The following is a 21134-nucleotide window of genomic DNA, read 5'->3' on the forward strand; positions in this document are numbered from 1 at the left end:
GTAGTGTTTTTATATAATGCATCCTGCTTCTCTGACATACACTAGATGGTATTTATTTCGAAGTGAAAGAAGACACATTTGTGTTCCTAAGCTTCTGTTTCCTTTTAAGTTCATAAATAAAGCATTGGCTTGCTTTAAATTGATTATTAGATACAAGGCCAACTGTAGAAATTTATATATTTATAATAACTTGAAAATAAAATTTTGGGAGCCTACTGCATACTAATTTACATATTAGAAAAGGAAAATGTTAATTCAATATGCTTATATTTTAAGCCCCTCTATATTAGCAGTCTGTTGGCCAATCACCTTTATTAATCGTAACTGAAGTATATTATTAGAAGCCTTGCTGTGTTCAGGTGCATTGAACTTTTGAGAATTTAAAAACTTAAGAAACTGACTTTTTAATTTTACATTGCAAAGTCATTTATGCCTTTTTTCACCCATCTTGCACAGGGGTCCCCAACCCCCAGGCCACAGACCAGTCCATGGCCCATTAGGGACCAGGCCACACAGCAGGAGGTGAGCAGTGGGTGAGCATTACCACCTGAGCTCCGCCTCCTGTCAGATCAGTGGCAGCATTAGATTCTCATAGGAGCCAGAACCCTATTGTGAACTGCACATGCCGGGGATCTAGATTGCACGCTCCTTATGAGAATCTAGCTAATGCCTTATGATCTGAGGTGGTACAGTTTCATACTGAAACCATCCCCTCCCACCCCGCTCCGTGGAAAAACTGTCTTCCAAGAAACTGGTCCCTGATGCCAAAAAGGTTGGGGACTGCTGGTCTAGCATATTATTATTCATTAAATTTTCATGGATTTAAATTACCTAAACTTCAAATTGCCCTTTCTTACTACATAATTACATTGCTTTTATAGTTCTTTTCTTTGTAAAGATAGTAACTATATAATAAGGTTTATAAAGGCACCTTCATTTCAAACAAATATAAACACAATGCTAAAAGTGATTATTTTGTCTCTAATCACCTGTATACAAAGGAAATATCCTGTAGGCTATGAGGCGGAGCCCATCTGGTCTCTCACAAAGATGTTCTTCACAAATTTAGTGGATTTAGTCTCTGGCCTTCAATGTGCTGTTCCAGTGGCACAGTTTATACTTCTTTCTTCTAGCTTTAGGGAATTGCCTTGTAGTACATTTGATGTTAGTTACTTTATCTCCAGTTCTCATACCTACAAAGCATTTAGACTAGGACCAGTAACAGCAGAAATTTGGTTGAACTTGTTTCTTTATGCAAACTTTTATTTTTAATACAGTTAGAATATTTCACTTATAAAAATAGATTTACAGGCCAGGCACAGTGGCTCATGCCTATAATCCCAGCACTTTGGGAGGCCAAGGCGGGTGGATCACGAGGTCAGGAGTTCAAGATCAGGCTGGCCAAGATGGTGAAACCCCGTCTCTACTAAAAATACAAAAAATTAGCTGGGTGTGGTGGCGGGCACCTGTAATCCCAGCTACTCAGGAGGCTGAGGCAGAGAATTACTTGAACGCAGGAAGCCGAGGTTGCAGTGAGCCAAGATCACGCCACTTCACTCCAGCCTGGGCGACAGAGCGAAACTCCATCTCTAAAAAATAAAAGAAAACAAAAAATAGATTTACATAACAGAAATAAGACAAATCCTTTGGCATTTTGTGAAGCTCAAAATAAATTTTGGCCATTGGGGTGGAGTCAAGTTAGGGAAAAACATTTCTACTTTTGAGCTACCAGTCCTTTTTATGATCTCTAAAAGAAAAAACTGTGGCTTAAGGACATTTTTTTCCCCATAGAGTCAGTTATACTAAGATAGCTCTACATTTTCTTTTTCTTGTAAATGTTTTTTTCACTTGAAATACATATGTATATTAGGTAAATTCAGACTGGTTTTTAAAACCAATATTTAAATTTCATGTAATAATATAAATATACTTAAGCCACTTAGATTAGTATTAAGTATGGTAGTGAAAATTATGATACTGAGTTTCTTTTATCTCTTATGGTAAAGCTCTTCCTGCTAATGCACCTTAAGTAGATTCTCTTTGACATAGGGGTAGTATAGAACAGATCATTTCAGAAGGCTCTGTCTGTTAGTGGTGTACTAAGTGGTGGAGAGTGGAAGGATTGGTGCCCCCTAATATAGGCAACAAGGGATGCATTGTCTGTAGATGATTTAAAAATAATAATAAAGCATATTAAAAGTTAGTTGCTTTTTATTGTCACTATATGCTGGCAATTCTGAACAATTTCAGTAATAAAATATTTCTCTACAGTGAGGCAAATCACTCTTACTCCTCCATCCCTCTTGCCATTATTTAAAGTTTATTAATCCAAAAAGTTCTGCAGTGTCTGCTGCTATCTTCTTTGATTTCCATATTTGAGTGAGATTTCCCATATTTTCTGTGCATGACTTAGTGTTCTTTATAAACGTTTGACCCTTCTGTGTGTCTCACGCACGCAGAAGTCCACTGAACCATTGTTTCATGAAAATGATAGCCTTTGCCTCTAATCTAGATCCTACTGGTTCAGATGCCCACCTTTCAAATTCTTCAATTTCTGAAGAAAAATCTCATTTACCATATATGTACATTTTAAAATGTGAACACCTTCCTGCCAACTGAAAAAGTTTTAAAGTTTTAATGTTTATAGTGTTTGAACAATAGCTACATATGATTCTAATGTATGTAGTAATATGATATTAACTCTCAAGAACATTGTTCAGAAGCTGTATCACATAACTTTTTTAACATTTTTTTCTCAAATATTTGTTGTTACTTGCATATGAAATATTTACCCTATCAAAACAAAAATTAATAGTTCATTATATTCTTTACCCCTGTTTAGTCAGATTTAGATCAAATGTGATAATGCTGACCTTAACTCTCTTCATAGATTTCTAATGCTATGAATTGGACCAGTTGGCTGACATGCCACAAGAAACTTCATATTAAGGTGGATAATTGGCACAGACACCCTAAAAACACCATTTTAATAATACTCTGGAATGTTATTGATGTCTTTGTTTAATAAAATTGGCTTTATTAATTAATAGAAATACTGGTTTGAGATGGTAGAGTTATGAATTTCTTTGATATGTATAGTTGAGCTTTTAAAATTAACAGTCCTATTTAATAAATAATGATTTATTTGGTTGCTATTAATTATCACATAGAAGCAGATCAGTAGCTGAAATCTGGCATCCTTGGTGGGAAAATAGAGATTTATTAATTCTGGAAATCTTTTTGAGCTGAGAGTCGTAATCAGTGTAAATGTATGGGTGTTTTAAGAAATATGGACCAGAAAAGAAACATAAGCAGTATTTATTTTGTGAAGTAATTCATTGATCCAAACCAAACTTTTTAGTTTTAGAACATTAAAATATATATATGTAAGTTGTTGCTTATAAACTTGTCTGTGTCCACTAGAGGTAAATAAGAACAAAGTTATGTCTGTTAAGTTAGCTTTGCTCCTTCCCTTGATGACTCTCTTCCCTTTTCTTTGTTTATTCTCCTTCTCTCCTTGGGAAGGGAAAATAGTTTGACTACCAGTCTACTATAGTCCTGGTTCTGGTATTACCATCTATACTGCTTAGGGTTCTCCAGAGATGCAGAACCAACAAGGTGTTTATACATAGATGGAGAGTGATTTATTTAAGGAATTGGCACATGCAGTTGTGGAGGCTTGGTAAATCCAAAATCTGCAGAGCAGGCTGCAGGCTGGAGACCCAGGAAAAAGTTTTAGCTCTAGTCCAAAGACAGTCTGCTGGCAGAATTCCTTCTTGCTCAGGGGAGGTCAGTCTTGTTCTATGAAGGCATTCAACTGATTCGATGAGGCATATCCATGTTAAGAAGGATAGTCCTTATGTGTTTTACTCAAAGTCCACTGATTTAAATGTTAATCTCATCCAACAAAACATTCACGGAAACATTCAGAATAATGTTTGACCAAACATCTGGGCACTATGGTCCAGCCAAATTTACACATCAAATTATTCATCCTCGGCTGGGCATGGTGGCTCACGCCTGTAATCCCAGCACTTTGGGAGGCGGGCAGATCACGAGGTCAGGAGATTGAGACCACCCTGGCTAACATGGTGAAACCCTATCTCTACTAAAAAAAATACAAAAAAATTAGCTGGGCATGGTGGCGGGCGCCTGTAGTCCCAGCTACTTGGGAGGTTGAGGCAGGAGAATGGTGTGAACCCAGGAGGCAGAGCTTGCAGTGAGCTGGGATCGCGCCACTGCACTCCAGCCTGGGCGACAGAGCAAGACTCCGTCTCAAAAAAAAATAAAAAATAAAAAAGTCATCCTATACAAGTGAATAAACAAGAAGCACAAGTTAAAATAATGTGAGGTAAGTTATTCGCCCTGTCTCTTCCCCCTCTCTCCCTGCTGTTACTAAAATAGGAGTATTGAGTTAAGGCATTCTAAGAATTTTTGCCTCGTATTATAAAGAGGGGGCTAAGTGGGAAATACTGTGAAAACAAGTAAAGATACATTTAACTTTTTAACACCGTTGTCAGGAATGTAAAATAATGCTGCTGTGGAAAACACTGTGGCAGTTTTTAAAAAAATTTAAAAAAAGATTACCATATGATCCAGCAGTTCCACTTCTTGGTATATACCCAAAATAATTCAAAGCAGGGTCTCAAAGAGGTATTTGTATATGCATGTTCATAGCAGCATTATTCACAGTAGCTTGCCAAAAGGTAGAAGCAACCCAAGTGTCCATCAGTGGATAAATGGGTAAACAAAATGGGGTATGTACATACAATAGAATATTATTCAATCTTAAAAAGGAAGGAACTTCTCAGCCTGGGCAACATAGTGAAACCTCATATCCACAAAAGCAAAAATTAGCTGGGTGTGGTAGCATGCACCTGTGGTCCCAGCTACTTGGGAGGCTGAGGTGGGAGGGTCACTTGAGTCCAGAAGTTTGAGGCTGCAGTGAGCTGTGATTGTGCCACTGCACTTCAGCCTGGGCAACAGAGTAAGACTCTGTCTGTAAAATAAAAATTACAAAATTTCTTTTGGGTAAGAAAATCGACATATGTACAAGGATGAACCTTGAGGACATTATACTAAGTGAAATAAGCTAGTCACAAAAGGATAAGTACCATATGATTCCACTTTCATGAGGTACCTGAGTAGTCAGATTCGTAGAGACAAAGTAGAATGGTGGTTGCCAGGGCTGAGGGGAGGAGCAGTTACGGGACGTTACTGTTGAATGGATGCAGAGTTTCAGTTTTACAGAATGAAAAGAGTTTGGAGATGTATGGTGGTTGCACAGCATTATGAATGTGCATTTAATGCTGAACTGTACACTTAAAATGGTTGATAAATTTTATGTTACGTGTATTTTACCACAATAAAAGACATCGGGAGAAAATATGTTTAAGTGATTCATAATAAGGAAAAGTTTGAAGTCTGCTAGCCTGATTGGATTCAGTTTGGTAATTTTTCTTAGCACAGTCAAATAACAAGACATGATGCATCAAAGTTGTATTGATACTGTTTGTGTAGAAGCCCAGTTTTGATTTGGCAATGGTATCTGAACTGTTTCTGAAAAAGTGGTCCTCCTTTCTAGATAGAGTTAAAACACATGGGCAAGGGCATGAGCGGTTTTTCACTACTGAAGCCTGTGTTGTGACCATTTTGAGAGCATCTAGACAACTTCACTAACTGCAGCTATGTGGCCTCATTTTTTTCTTCTTTTCTTTTTTTTGAGATGGAGTCTTCACTCTGTTGCCCAGGCTTGAGTGCAATGGCATGATCACAGCTCACTTGAACCTCTGCCTCCCAGGTTCAAGTGATTCTCCTGCCTTAGCCTCCCAAGTAGCTGGGATTACAGGCGTGTACCACCACATCCGGCCAATTTTTGTATTTTTAGTAGAGACAGAGTTTTGCTGTGTTGGCCAGGCTGGTCTCGAACTCCTGACCTCAAGAGATCTGCCCACCTCGACCTCCCAAAGTGCTGGGACTACAGACATAAGCCATTGCGCCTGGCCTGGCCTCTTTCAGTAGAACTGATTTCAGTAGAACTTCAAACTATTTTTTATAAAACTTAAAAAAGGAATGCTTTTCTCATTCAGTTTGTGAAATAAATTTCAAAGTCAGTTAATATTTCTTTTACTGGGAAGAATTCTGTGATAAATTAAAAATTTGAGGCAAAGCATGATGGCTTATGCCTGTAATCCCAGCACTTTAGGAGGCCAAAGTAGGAGGATTGTTTGAGGCCAGAAGTTAGAGACCAGCCTGGGCAATATAGTGAGACCCTGTCTCTACAAAAAGAAAATTGAAACACATTGTCAAATATGCTGGTATTTGTGAATCTAAGTGAAGACTGATATGTAGTCCAGCTCCAATCTTCTTTTCTTTCCCTATCTTACTCCTTAAGCTAATTTTCCAGCCAACTCAGAGGTTGCCCTGCCTGCTTGAATCCCCTCATCCCTTCATTTTCATAGCTCAAAATTAAACTCTCTCTAGTCACCCTAGCTGAAAATGAGAATGTTTACATCTAAAATCCTATTACAGCTACTTTGAACCACCCATGGGCCACTTACTAGTTTTGGTAATATGGTAATCTGGATTATAAACTCCCGAGGGCAAAGACTGTGTCTTACTCTGTGTTTGTCTGCCTCCCACTGCCTACCAAAATACACAATTTGTGTATACAATATTGCATGTTTGTTGAATGAATGAACTAGCTTACTTGTAACAGAAACAAAGTGGCTTCCAAGGTTATTTCTGATTTTACCTAATGCTTATGCATATCTACAGACACATGCATATCCTTTTGCATTTCTTTTTACTACCCTTTTATCTCTACTATGATTTACTGCAGTGAAGTGGTGCACAAAAGCTTCCCCCCATCCGTCTGCATTTTAAATCCTTTCAGCTGCTTCCCTCTTACTACTCAGAATAACTCAGCTCTTACTAGTCAGTTTAAAGACCATTCAACTAATGATATTGACCTATTGATCTCTTTTATTGCTCTCTTCTTATACGCAATATTTTTGTTTCACTCAGTGAAACCTATTTGCTGACCCTTTTCCTATGTGTTCTGATGTTCTCTTTATGTCACTTATTTTTCTCAAATTTTTTCTTTAATCTTAAGGTTGGAACATTACTATCATAGTTAATATACATCCCTCACTTTATTCAAAAACATCTTAAGGTTCCTTCTGAGTAAATTCTTTAATTGCAAATAAGATGGCAATGCCTACCTTCTTCTAAACATACCAACTGTTCTGAACTTGGAACTCTTCTATTTCACTTTTACATTGCATTTAACTGACCAGTCTATTACTTGTCATAATATATTTATGGATGCTCCTTGACTTACAATGGGGTTATGATAAACCCCTCATAAGTTGAAAATATTGTAAGTCTAAAATGCATTTAATACACCTAAACTACCAAACATCAAAGATGAGTTCAGTGTGTTTTAAACATGCTCAGAACACTTCAGTCAACCTACAATTGGGCAAAATCATCTAACACAAAGCCTATTTTATAATAAATTTGTTGAGCATCTCGTGATTTATTGAATACTACACTCAAAATGAAAAACAATGGTTGTATGGGTACTGGAAGTACAGTTTTTACTGAATGCATATTACTCTCACATCATCTTAAAAGCCAAAAAATTATAAGTCACGCCATTGTAAGTTGGAGATCATCTCTAATTTCTAGCTTATAGTTGCTCATTTTGGGACTGCTTTCATTTTTTAAGTAATTTTCTTTCTGTCTTTCTTTTCTTTTCCTTTTTTTTTTTGAGACAGGGTGTCAGTGTGTTGCCCAGGCTAGTCTTGAACTCCTGGGCTCAAGAGATCGTCCTGCCTCAGCCTTCCAAAGTGCCAGGATTACAGGCCTGAGCCACCACACACAGCCATTTTGTAAATTAATTTTCTAATGCACTTATTATTGGCTGTGTTTTATGCTTTTTGTTGAAAGTATTCATAAAGCTGTATCAGACCATAGGAATGATTTATACTAAATCAACATCTAAGTATTAAAGACTTGGTTTTGATGTATTTTCTAAGAAAATTAATTGAAAGTAGAGTAGTAGTTATATGACTGGCCTAGTAGCCATTAATTTTTGTAAAGTACATGTATTAGAGTTCTCCAGAGAAACAGAGTCAATAGGATAGATAGGTAGATGTATGTGTGGATGATAGATGATAGATGGATGGATGGATGGATAGATAGATGGATGACAGAGCATTTCCTAGAGGAATCGGCTTATGCAATTATGGAGGCTGAGAAGTCCCATGATATGCCACCTGCCAGCTGAAGAAACAGGGAAGCTGGTTGCATGGTTCAGTCTAAATCCAGATGGCCTGAGAATGAGGGAGCTGATGGCATAACTCTCAGTCAGAGGCCAAAGGTTTGAGAAGCTGGGGAGCTGCTGTACAAGTCCCAGAGTCCAAAGGCCAGAGAATGGAGAGTTCTGATTTCCAAGAGCAGGGGAAGAAAGGTATCCCAGCTCCAGAGGAAAGAGAAGTTGCCTTTCCTCTGCCTTTTTGTTCCATCTGGGCCCTCACCTAATAAGATGGTGTCCATCTATGTAAGTTACTTGGAGGTGGATCTTTCCACTTTAGTCTACTGTTTCAAATGCCAGTCTCTTCTGGAAACACCTTCACCGAAATACCCAGAAATAATGCTTTACCAGCTATCTGGGTATTCTTTAGTCAAGCTGACACCTTAAATCAACCGTCACAGTCTATATCAAATTTTCATATGGTCATTAATGTTTTCCTTGTTTTAAAATATGTGATATCCAAAATTTCATTTTAATAGTTACCTTAATGATTTTATCATAGTAGTAGCTAACTTGGAACTAGCAGGCACACAGTGTGTATTGTAGTCCTGTTTTACTAAATGGCATATAATGTTGAGTGAGATATACTATAACTTTTCATTGTAGTTTTTTTTAATTTTCAAGTTCAATTACAAGATTGTATAGAAATTTGGAGTATTTCTCACGCCTGTAATCCCAGCACTTTGGGAGGCCGAGGTGAGTGGATCACGAGGTCAGGAGATCGAGACCATCCTGGCTAACACGGTGAAACCCCATCTCTGCTAAAAAAAAAAAAAAAAAAAAAAAAAATGCAAAAAATTAGCCAGGTGCGGTGACAGGAGCCTGTAGTCCCAGCTACTCGGGAGGCTGAGGCAGGAGAATGGCGTGAACCTGGGAGGCGGAGCTGGCAGTGAGCCGAGATCGCACCACTGCACTCCAGCCTGGGTGACAGAGCAAGACTCCATCTCAAAAAAAAAAAAGGAAATTTGGAGTATTTCAACTATTGCAACCATCTGTCGGTTGGCCACTCCTGCTCTTAACTAATTCAAAATAGTGATTTTTAATGTCATAGTAAAACTTCCTAGAAAATCTCTAGATTTGGGGAGTGTTTCAGTAGAGGTATGCTACTCACTTCAAAGCTTATTTTGAAAAAAATAAGCTTTTTTTTGTTTGTTTGTTTTTGGTAGAGATGAGGTCTTGCTGTGTTGCCCAGGCTGGTCTCAAACTCTTGGGCTCTTGGGCTCAAGCAGTTCTTCTGCCTTGGCCTCCCAAAGTGCTGGGATTACAGGCACAAACAACCTTGCCCAGCCTGATTTATTATTACTTTTAAAATCTGATAGTGTTGCTGTCCTGCAGTTTATTTTAATTATACTGGGTAATTTGGAATCACTAAGTGGGACTTCATGTGTCCTTGGTGAAGGATATGTTGGTTTCCTAGCAACTGTTAAATAAGATTAAAATCTTGGAGGGAGCCATTGACTCAAACTCAGTTTCATAGGGCACACTTTATCAAGGCATCTTATTGTGTATTGATAGCATGATGAATTATTAAGGCATTTTGGGTCTGATTCTTTTTATTTGAGTGACAAAGTGAAAAAACACCTAATGTATTTTACTTACCAATACTAATGTTTGCTCATGGTTATATGACATTTTTGTTTTTGTTTGAGGTGTATTTTCTTATTGTCTGCTCAACTCTACTACTAGTAAGTGGAAAAATTGAGAAGCAAAGAGGCTAAATGACTTCATTATGGTTATTCAGAGAACTGTAGCAAAGCTGGACTACCGAATTTAGGATTTTTCCTCTAGTTCAGTGATTTTTAAATTGCAGATTATAAGCCATAAACGAATCAGGAAATCACACGACACAATCAGTTTTTTTGTTGTTGTTTTTAATGAATTAGAATAAATATGAGAGTGCATCATATATGTTAAGGGTAATTACTGTTTCATGAAACTTTTGATTCAGTTATGTATATTTGTCATTATTGTCATGTAATATTAAATGTGTCACGTAATATTAAATTTTACTGTGGGTTGTGTTGAAAAAGTTGTGGAAGCCCTTGCACTAGAAAATGCTTAGGCCCAAATTATAGAACCTTAATGTTTTATGCAAGCTTTTTGACATTGGTAATAAAATCATTTTGAATAGCGGTTAGGAGGGATTATATAATCAGTAGAATTTAAGGAAAGTTTCAGTTTCTTCCTTCTATACCTTTCAAATTGTTGGAATAGTTTGTAGTTAACATACCTTATTGTTACAATCAGAGGGAAAAATGTTTTAATCTGGATCATAAAACTGAAGAAAATGTTTATTTAATGTGTTATTAAAGCTCACATGTAATGTTCATTGTGGTTTACTATATCTTATGTTGGTAAAGGGCGATTGTTATTTTTAAAATAGCCATATATACACTTTCTTTCTTTCTAAAAAGAGGCATTAGTAAATTCTTCAGAAAAGAAAAAGCAAGCGGAAAGGACCCTGAAATTACCCATAGACTAAAAGAGGGGCAGAGCAGTAGTCATGGAACAGTGGGAAAGAGAGGAGTCTGCATTCTAGACCTCTGTTGCCACTATTTTTCCTTATCTGTGCTGTAGTAGCTTCCTTGAAATGAGAGTTGGGAACCTGTTAAGCGTGTTTAAAACAGAGCTTTTTGAAGGAAAAATGCTTTTAGTTGTCAGGTTTAATTATTACTCCTGACTTGAGATTTGCTTCGTTTGTTGGGAACTCCAAGGATTTACTCTAATTGTAACTTACTTGTTTAATTGGGTAGCTAATAAAACACATAAGATTGCAACCATAAAATTTAGGCTTGCAGATAAAACATGGGTTTGGTAACAATTGATTAAGGCAAATTTAAATGAGATTTGCATTAATTTCAGTTAACATTGTGACTATTGTGCTTATTCTAAAATATTCTTACTTAAGTGACCAGCTGGGCAGTTTTCCTTCTGTAAACTGATTATAAACAACCCATTTGGCTTTTGGGTACATGCCACATTTGCTTAATTTTTATACTGAGCATGCACAATGTACTGTTTTATTATTTATAAATAAAAAAGTGGCCCACTTCATTTTATTAAATGTCACAATTGCAAATAGCATATATGTTTATATGGGTAGGTTACAAGTTGATAAAAATATTATGTCGTTTGGTTTGCATATTACTTAGTCAGACATCTCACTAATCAAGAATGGTTATTCTAAATGATCTCATCAAGATTTTGTTTTAAATGGAGTTTCTTTAAGATGTTTTTATGTGACCATGGAAGTTGACTTGAAGTAGAGGGTTATCTGAGTTTTTCTCCATTCATAACGTAATTGATGTAATACATCATTATGTATTTTACATAACTCCTCCCATTTTTATAAACAAAATATGCTATCATCCACAGCAGTGTGTTTCCAAAAACCGGGACAGATAGGGAGACAAGAATTTTTCATATCTCTGCCTGCGTCTTATATAAGCTATTACTTGATTTAATACGATATTAATGGTGACCCCTCAGTTTTTCTCTTTTGACCTTTGGACTTTCACATTAGCAAAACAAATATACTCATATCACAATACCAAGAAACTCTCTTTTTCCAAAGAGAGTTTCAGAATACTCTGAATTATACTGTGAAAAAAAACCATAAAAATTAATATCTCAGTCTAACTTTCTAGTAATAGAGTCAGGTTTTAGAGTTATTTTCCAGACTTCTGAAGATTTGCAAAAGTACCTGAATCTTTAAAGATGGAATATATTAGATAAGATTTTCTTTTATCTCAGCTAAAGCTGTTATCTAAACCTATTTTAAGTTATTGGTGCCATTGGCCACATAAAGCTTTCATTAAATCTTTTTCAGTTTGACGACCATATCTCTTTACTGGATACAAGCAAATGATAAAGGGTCAAATAACAGAACAAAAGTAAGTCTTCCTACAGAAACAAGCACAAGCAGCAAGCCATATTTCAAAATCAGTTCAACCCAGAAGTTCAAGATCTTGTATACATTTTTATAAATGTTGTTTGAATCAACATACAAGATTTTTTTTAAGATTTAATACAATGAGAAGTTTCCTCAATATAATTAGATGTAAAATCAGTAACTGTTACTGAATTAACTATTGAAAGAAATGTTCGTTTATTGAAGTCTCCTACTCCCCCAATACAACTGGATTTTACCTTCCCTTTTAATAGTGATCACTTTGTTATATGACCTATATCTATTTTTTATTATTTAATTTTTATAACTTGCCTCCAGATTTTTATCTTACTAAAAGTATAATACTCTAAGTAGGTATGTGTTCTGAAGATTCCTCTCTGTTCCCAAATAGATGTGTGAATTTCTAAAATCAATTTCTATTCTAATTTCCAGTCTTTTCAAATCACAGACAGGCTTGTAATTCAGGTCAGTGTAGTTTAAGATGCCTATTTAATAAAAACATAGAAGGTGGGAAGATAGATTGCTAATTTTTAAAAATTCATTTAACATCTGTTTATGTAAACATCTTGAACCATTTGAAATAAGATCATTTTTTGTTTTCCCTAATTTCACAGACTAATAGGCCTTAAAGTTGGAAGGCATCTTAGCAGCAACAGACTATTCCAGTCTCTTAGCTGCCATAGTAATTCTTGGTAATATGTGGGGCAGACAACCCTGCTGACACTGGTCGAACATTTCCATCATGGCTAACTTTCTGTCTTATTAGAGTAAACTTGTTGTTACACAGCTATAATCCTTGAAGGTAGAGTCAGCAATTTGGAATTCCTAATACTCATCCTTTGGGCCCTGTCTTCCTTGATTGGTCTTCTCTTTTTTTCCCCCTTCTGGTTAACACTAGATGGTAAAATCAAATGTCTGAAAAACAAACAAACAAAAAACAAAAACAAATGTCTGAACTTTGATGCTGAAGAGGGGCTAAGGGAGATCCAAAAATAAAAGGCAGAGCAAAATAAAGAACAACAAAAGGAGAAATTAAGAAGAAAAATAAGAAAGGGTTGCACATGGTAGGAAGCGATAGAAAATCTTGGGTTATCTATCCTTGAATAATTTTTTTTTTTTTAATCAGCATGGGCCAAAGAGGAAAAATTAAGCCCCTGTTATAGTGGACCTGAGATTTGTTTGAATCTTTGTTCTACCACTTAATTGTGTTACCATGGGAAGCATTAACCTGTCTGTCACTTTTCTCAGCTATAAAATGGGGCCAGACCTATTTGTTTTTCCTTTGGGTAGAGATTGATATGAAGACTGGCACATAATAAATGTTCATTAAGTACATTTCACTTTTCAAGTTGCCCTGTGAATATTAAGTACATGAGGATTAAGAGCTTTAACATTTTGTTTACTGCTATATCATCACTATCCAGAATGTTACACGGTGCATATTGGATGCCTATAAATAACTTACTGAATGAATAAGTAGATTTTTTTGTTAGCTCTTCCTTCAAAACATCTCAGATCCAGCTATAGTGAGACCTTATTGGAACTCAAATTTGAATAAAACACAATTGGCAATTGGTCCTTATCATCTGCCTGGTATCTTTTTCTCAAAGAAGAGTCAACTGTAGTGCTTATTTTCAAGGAGAGGAATCCATGAAAGGGAGGGCAGATTTGGCAGGGATTCTGGACTTATTAGCCCAGTGTCCCTGGATCAATCCAGTAAATCATTTGCCATCTTACAAGGAGATTTCAGAATTTTCTGCTGCTGGGAAATGGATTTGGATTGCCCAGATGGTCATTGGGATTGCTAGTTGTAGAGGTTCACCTTGTCCATTTCATTAATATCTATTTACCCTACCCCTGGCTAGACCCCACATTTTACACAGTCGAATTTCTCGGACTCCAATAATTGCCTCATGGTCTTGCTGCTCACTGTTTCTGTCACCACTACTCTAATTCAGGCCACTTGGATTACTGCAGAAACTCCCCAGTGATCTTCCTCTCTTGTTGTCTTGTGTTTGTTTGATCTAATAACTACAAACAAAATGATCTCTCTAAAAACCAAATCACATCGTGTCATTCCCCTATTTAAAATTCCTCAATATCTTCCCACCTGGGAGACTGATATATTCAAAATCTTTCCTAAACACATTGTACAGTATGTCTTTTTACCGCGGTGAAAGCTGCACCATTATTTTTTGTACCACTAAGAAAGAAAACATGCCGCCAATTTACTGTCACACCACGGAGGTTGAGACATATCTTGCTTTCAGAAATTCTAAGATTTAAAAAGAAAAGTAAAAATTGGAATCCATGAAATGCATTTTCTTCTTGTCATATAGTAATGGTTAGGACTTATTCACTAATACAGTGGCAAATATAATAGAAGTGACTTATTTCTGTCTTTAAGGAGAATTCTTAAGTTTCACTATTAGATATGATATTTTCTTTGGGGTTTTAGTTAAAGGTAAAAGATGTTCCCTTCTATGCCTGGTTAAGTTGTTTGTTTCTAAATCAATAATAATGCTTTTTCTGCGTCTTCTGGGATGATCATATGGTTATTTCCTTTAATCCATTAATGTGGTAAATTACATTTATATTGTTTTCTTTTGTTTTTAATGTTGAACCCTCCTTGCAGTGGAACCAACACACTGTCATGATGTTTTTTTTCCATTCACTAGTAGATTCCGCTTGCTAATACTTTGTTTTGTCTATTTTCACAAGTAAGTTTGGTCAGTAATCTTCTGTTCGTATATTACCTTTATCCTGTTTTGTTATCATAATTTTATTAGCCTCAGAAGACGCTTTTAGTCTCTGGAATAGTTTGTATAATATAGGAATTATTTGTTCCTTGAAAGTTAGTAAAAGTCAGCCAGGGGCGGCAGCTCATGGCTGTAATCCCAGCACTTTGGGAGGCTGAGGTGGGAGGATTGCTTGGGAGGATTGCTTGAGCCCAGGAGTTCAAGACCAGCCTGGACAGCATGGTGAAATGCCATCTCTACAAAAAAAAATGCAGAAATTCGCCAGGTGTGGTGATGCATGCCTGTGGTCTCAGCTACTGAGGAGGCTGAAGTGGGAGGATCGTTGATCCCAGGAGGCTGAAGTTGTGGTGAGCCAAGATCGCACCACTGCACTCCAGCCGGGGTGACAGAGTGAGACCCTGTCTCAAAAAAAAAAAAAAAAAGTTAGTAAAAGTCCATCTGTAAAACTCTTATTGTGGTGCACTGAACTGAGGTTGGACGATTTTTTTTTTTTTTTTTTTTTTTTGAGACAGTCTCGCTCTGTCACCCAGGCTGGAGTGCAGTAGCATGATCTCCGCTCACTGCAAGCTCCGCTTCCTGGGTTCATGCCATTCTCCTACTTCAGCCTCCCGAGTAGCTGGGACTACAGGTGCCTGCCACCATGCCCGGCTAATTTTTCTTTCTTTCTTTTTTTTTTTTTGTATTTTTAGTAGATAGGGTGTTTCACCATGTTAGCCAGGATGGTCTCGATCTCCTGACCTCCTGATCCACCCAGCTCGGCCTCCCAAAGTGCTGGGATTACAGGCATGAGCCACCATGCTCGGCCGGTTGAACGATTTTTGACTATCATTTCAATTTCTTTAGTAATTGTTATGCTATTTAGATGTTCTATAGAACACTGAATTAAGTGAACATTTTAAAATAAAGTACAAATTACCACAACTGGCCCTAGAAAAGGTCAATAAGTAGATCAATAACTATGGAAGAAAGACATTTGTCACAGGACTACCCCTAAGAAATGTACAAAATGCAGATCGTTTCACTGTTGCTTCAAACCTTCAAACAAATAATCCTACATTATATAAATTGTTCTAGAGTTGTGTAAAAGAAAGAACATTTCCTTAATAACTTTATAGGAAGAAAGCATAACACTGACATAGAACCTGATAAAGATAATGCCTACAACCCTAAACCATTATCACCTGTAAATACTTAAGCATATGTCTTAAATAAAATATTAGCAAATAAGATCCGAGTGAACTTAAGGTCTAAGTCAGTGAAGTGCATTTTAAGAATGTGCAGATGATTCCATATTTGGAAACCTCTTAACAAAATTCATCTTATTAATAGTGCAGAGTGGATAACCCTATGATTATCTTAGTAGTCATAAATATAACACAAAATTCAATATCTGGTGAAACAGTGTTCATTTCTGGTTGGAATTCTTAATAAAATAAGAAAAGGAAACTTCCAAGCATCAAAAGTATGTATCCCCTGTTTCATCGTATATCCCAAATCAGCAGCTTTTATATACTTCCAGTATTCTAGCACCACTGTTACTTAACAGTGTTCTGAAAGAGTTCTGGCTCAGAAATAAACAGTCACGATACAGGATTGATTAAAACAGGACAAATGCAGTAGTGCTATCCAACTGCTAAACCAGTTTCTATATGTATACAGAGAGAGAGGCCAAGAGATTTATTCACTGTTGAGTAACCAGAAACAGGAATCAAAAGAGCCTTGATAAGATATTTATATTACATGTAAAAAATACAGATTTAGAGAAATCTGGAACTGTGTCCAACAAAATGTTTATAATGATCTAACTTCGTGAGGTAGGATTTCAGGTAAATTTCACTTTCTGTATGCTTTCTGTGTTTTGATTTTCTATAAGAAATGTTTATTTTTGTTTGATTTTTTTTAAATGTTGCTAATAGTTTTTTAGGCATAGACTAGAAGCTAGAAAGTGATCATAGGCAATTAGGGGCATCTCATGGGTGGTATAGAAAGTTCCGCAAGATGAACTTCTTGCGGGCCTTATCCAATCATGCATGAGTCCCATCCCCTGAACCCCCAGCCCCAGAAGTTTTTACTTAAGAGTCACTGTGGTAGTGAATCATTGTTAACAGATTATAGTGTGAGCTGCCATCTTAATTATCATTATAATGTATTTAGGACTTTTATATATCAAGGATCTTGCTAAAGCCTTTCATATAAGTCACATTTAGTCTGACAACATTTTATAGATGAAGAAATGGAAGCTAAGTTTACATAACGAATAGCTAATGGCATTCCTGATTTTTTCAGCTTTATTCTTAATCACCTAACTGTATTTCCTCATCTTCTGAAGAAGTCCATCATATTCCTCAATATTTAGGGGGAGAAGAAAGTTGGAGAACTATCAGTCTGAAGTCTCCTGTGTCTCTTGGAATATGGAAGTTATCGTCATAGTATCAGCTATAGTTTATTTCAAAAAACTGAAACATATTGTAGCAGAAGGATTAAAGTAGTGAAAATACAGCAGAAAACTAATGGTCTGTTCAGTTTGCCAATTGTACAAAAAGAAATAGAAACACGTGTACCTTGACTTTTTTTTTTTTTTTTTTTTTTTTTGGAGACGGAGTCTCCCCCGTCGCCCATGCTGGAGTGCAATGGCGCGATCTTGGCTCACTGCAACCTCCGCCTCCCGGGTTCAAGTGATTCTCCTGCCTCAGCCTCTTGAGCAGCTGGGATTACAGGCGTGCACCACCATGCCCAGCTAATTTTTTTGTATTTTTAGTAGAGATGGGGTTTCACCATGTTGGTCAGGCTGGTCTCGAAATCCTGACCTCAAGTTATCCGCCTGCCTCAGCCTCCCAAAGTGCTGAGATTACAAGCATGAGCTACCGTGCCTGGCCATACCTTGACATTTTCTATCAGATTATGACAAAATTTTAAAAATAAAGAATGAGCAAAAATTATAGATTACAGCAATGTAATTTAATAGGTTACGTGGCATTTAGGGATATATAAGAGAGTATACTTTTCAAATAAATAACCACTCAAAAATATGTGTGTCTAGGAAAGTTCAGTGTGTACTAGAAATAAAGATATGCATGGTAAGTATTGACAAAGACACAAGTCTGCATTAATCTCTCAGAACACAGTAATAGAAAACTAAAAATAAAATTTTATTTTCCTGTTAGCATAAGTTGCAAACTGTGCTATTTAATACAGTTTGAAAGTAGAGACTCTTGAGTGAAATATATACATTCATTGCAAATTGAAACACCTCAATATTAAAATAATGGGGAATTGTACAAATAGGCAGAAACATATTGCTTTAAACCAGTTGTTTGAAAGGCACATTAAAACAGAAAAACTTTTTGAACGTATTAGAAAAAGAAATAATAATATATCATAAAAGCCATTTGGAAAAACACCAAGACTAACCAAAAGTCAGACCACAAATGATGTAGTTAATTTAATATACATGTACATAGTTTGTGTGTATAAACATGTATTTTTTAAAAGTTCAATTTTATTAGTAAAGTTGTACATTGAAATGTAGGAGATGCCATTTCTCCTATTAAATGGTAGTGCTCAGTTGTTGACAGTGCACTGACAGTATAATGCAGTAGTTAAGAGGGTGGATTCTGGACCCATACTCCCTGTATTTGAACCCCAGCTCTGCTACTGATGAGCCAATATGAACTGCTAATATAAAGTCTCAGTTCAGCTGAGGCCTTTCTGGCCTTAGTCATCTCATCTGTAAAATTAACCTGTGTAGAGGACTTGGCACATAACTAGCATTCATGTTGCTGTTGTCAAACCATCACTCTCTTCTTTAAAACTCTTCAGTGAAATTTCCTTTTAAAGATAAAAGGAGCATTTTTTTCTGCAACTAGACCCTGCAGTGTCTGGCCCCCACTTGTCTTTGCAACCACATTTCCTGCCAGTGTACCCCTGTGAATTATGCCATACCCACAAATGCCTTCTTGAGTAAACCCAGGTATTTACCACTTCAGAGCCTTCTTGTTTTAACTTCTGTTTGAAAAGTTCTTCTGTCCACACCTGCTTAGGTACCACATACGTAAGTAACCCTTTCCTCTGGCTAGTTCCTTCTCATCCTTCAATCCTTAAACGTCACCTCAGAGAGACCTTCCCTCACCATCCTGTACATACTAGTGCCCCCATTATTCTAATTCTCTTTTTCTTTCATTGTACTAATCATAATTGGTAGTTTTTTTTACATATATTTGTTTGCATTTTCTAATGTCTGTCTTCCTTATGTGATAGATACAGTGTCTGTTTTGTTACCCACTATGACATGCCAAGAATGGTACCTGATAGATAATTGGCCTTTGCTGTGTTGTATGAATGAAGGAACACTAACTGCTGGACATAATTACAGCCTTTCTAGAAAGCAAGAATTATCAAGAATAAAAAAAAATTCATTCCTTTTGATATAACAATCTTTTAACAAATTTTCTTAAAGATATTATAAAGAATGGTGCAAGGGTCATCACAGAATTGATGGTACTAATTACAAATTATAAAATATTTACATGTCTAACAACTAGAGAATAGTTTCATTGAATTATGACACATAGAAAAGGTGAACTGTTATGTAGTCATTAAAAATTTTTTTTTGGTAAGTTTAAATAATGTTTCAGTGTTACAGACAAAAGCAGACTATAAAATAGTGGAAATAAAATACAGTGTAAATATATCAACAAAAAAATTTATCAAAAACAGTAGTTAAATTTGAGTAGCTAATTGTATTTTCTTAATTGTATTTGAAAATTAACTTTCCTACAAAAGCATATGTTATGTTCTAGAGGGGAAAAGAGATAGCATGTGTTTTTTTAAGTATCAGAAGTGTTAAAAAATTTCATGAAAGGAACAGGCGCAGTGGCTCACGCCTGTAATCCCAGCACTTTGGGAGGCCGAGGTGAGCGGATCATGAGGTCAGGAGATCGAGACCATCCTGGCTAACATGGTGAAACCCCTTCTCTACTAAAAAAAAAAAAAAAAAAAAAATACAAAAAATTAGCTGGGCGTGGTGGTGGGTGCCTGTAGTCCCAGCTGCTCGAGAGGCTGAGGCGGGAGAATGGCGTGAACCCGGGAGGCGGAGCTTGCAGTGATCGGAGATCACGCCACTGCATTCCAGCCTGGACAACAGAGCGAGACTCCATCTCAAAAAAAAATTCATGAATAGATTCATGCTATTATGAGAACTTATAAGAATCCAGAAGCTATTTCACAATAAAGAAGGGCCTTGCTCATTATCGTCAGTAAGTAGGGAGAAGAATTTTCTTGCTTTAATTAAATTTTTGTTATTATTACTTGTATATTAAACTATTGTCTAGCCCATGTGGATCACAGTATATTAAATGTATATAAGAAAATTAGCATATTTAGTCCAGCTACAGCAGGTGGTAAATTCCTATTTAAGAACTGACAAATATCACTAAAGACATGATAAATAGGCTGAATATAAAAGCTCTATAAAAACACTCATAGTATATGAAATGTAAATACAAGATTTAATAGCAAGAGAAAAGCAATATATTAGGAAAATGGCAAAAATAATTTAATATACCTTTACTATCTAGAATATAGAGAATCAACATGAATATGTTAGCTTAATAAAAGTCTTGTCAATAAAACAAAACTACAGAGTAAGTCATAACATATGATTACCAATGAAACGTATGCAAATTAAAATATGTTACATTATATATCAAGCTAATAAAATTATATGATGTAGATATGAGATATACATTGCTTTTGGTTTTACAGATTGATTTTATTATACTCGATGGTGTTATTTCTAGAAATGATAATGTTGAATTCACAAAATCTGTTAATACATATCAAAAAACCTTTAAAATGTTTATATTCTTTACCCAGCAATTTTAGGAATTTTTGATAGATGCATGCAGAAATGTTTTCAAGGCATTTTTTTTTAATTTAAGGACCTAAGAACAACCTCAATGTTTAATAGGAAATGAGCTATATAAATTATGGTAAATTCATATCAGAAAAGTAATTTTGTAAAGATTCTATCAGAAGAGTAATTTCCAGATTAAAAATTTTAATGATATAATACTAAATGAGAAGGATGCAAACAATATATTTAGTTTGATGCCTTTTAAATTTTATAAGGAGAAAAAAAAACAAA

At 35.9% G+C, this 21134-nt stretch overlaps 1 protein-coding gene across 3 annotated transcripts in view; it reads left to right on the forward strand.

Annotated features, from left to right (window-relative positions):
* CDK8 (cyclin dependent kinase 8) overlaps positions 1-21134 on the forward strand; it is a 151427-nt gene that overhangs the window by 100253 nt on the left and 30040 nt on the right. The gene's annotated exons all lie outside the window — the stretch shown is intronic.

Source organism: Pan paniscus, chromosome 14 (assembly GCF_029289425.2).
Source record: "Pan paniscus chromosome 14, NHGRI_mPanPan1-v2.0_pri, whole genome shotgun sequence".
NCBI lineage: Eukaryota > Metazoa > Chordata > Mammalia > Primates > Hominidae > Pan > Pan paniscus.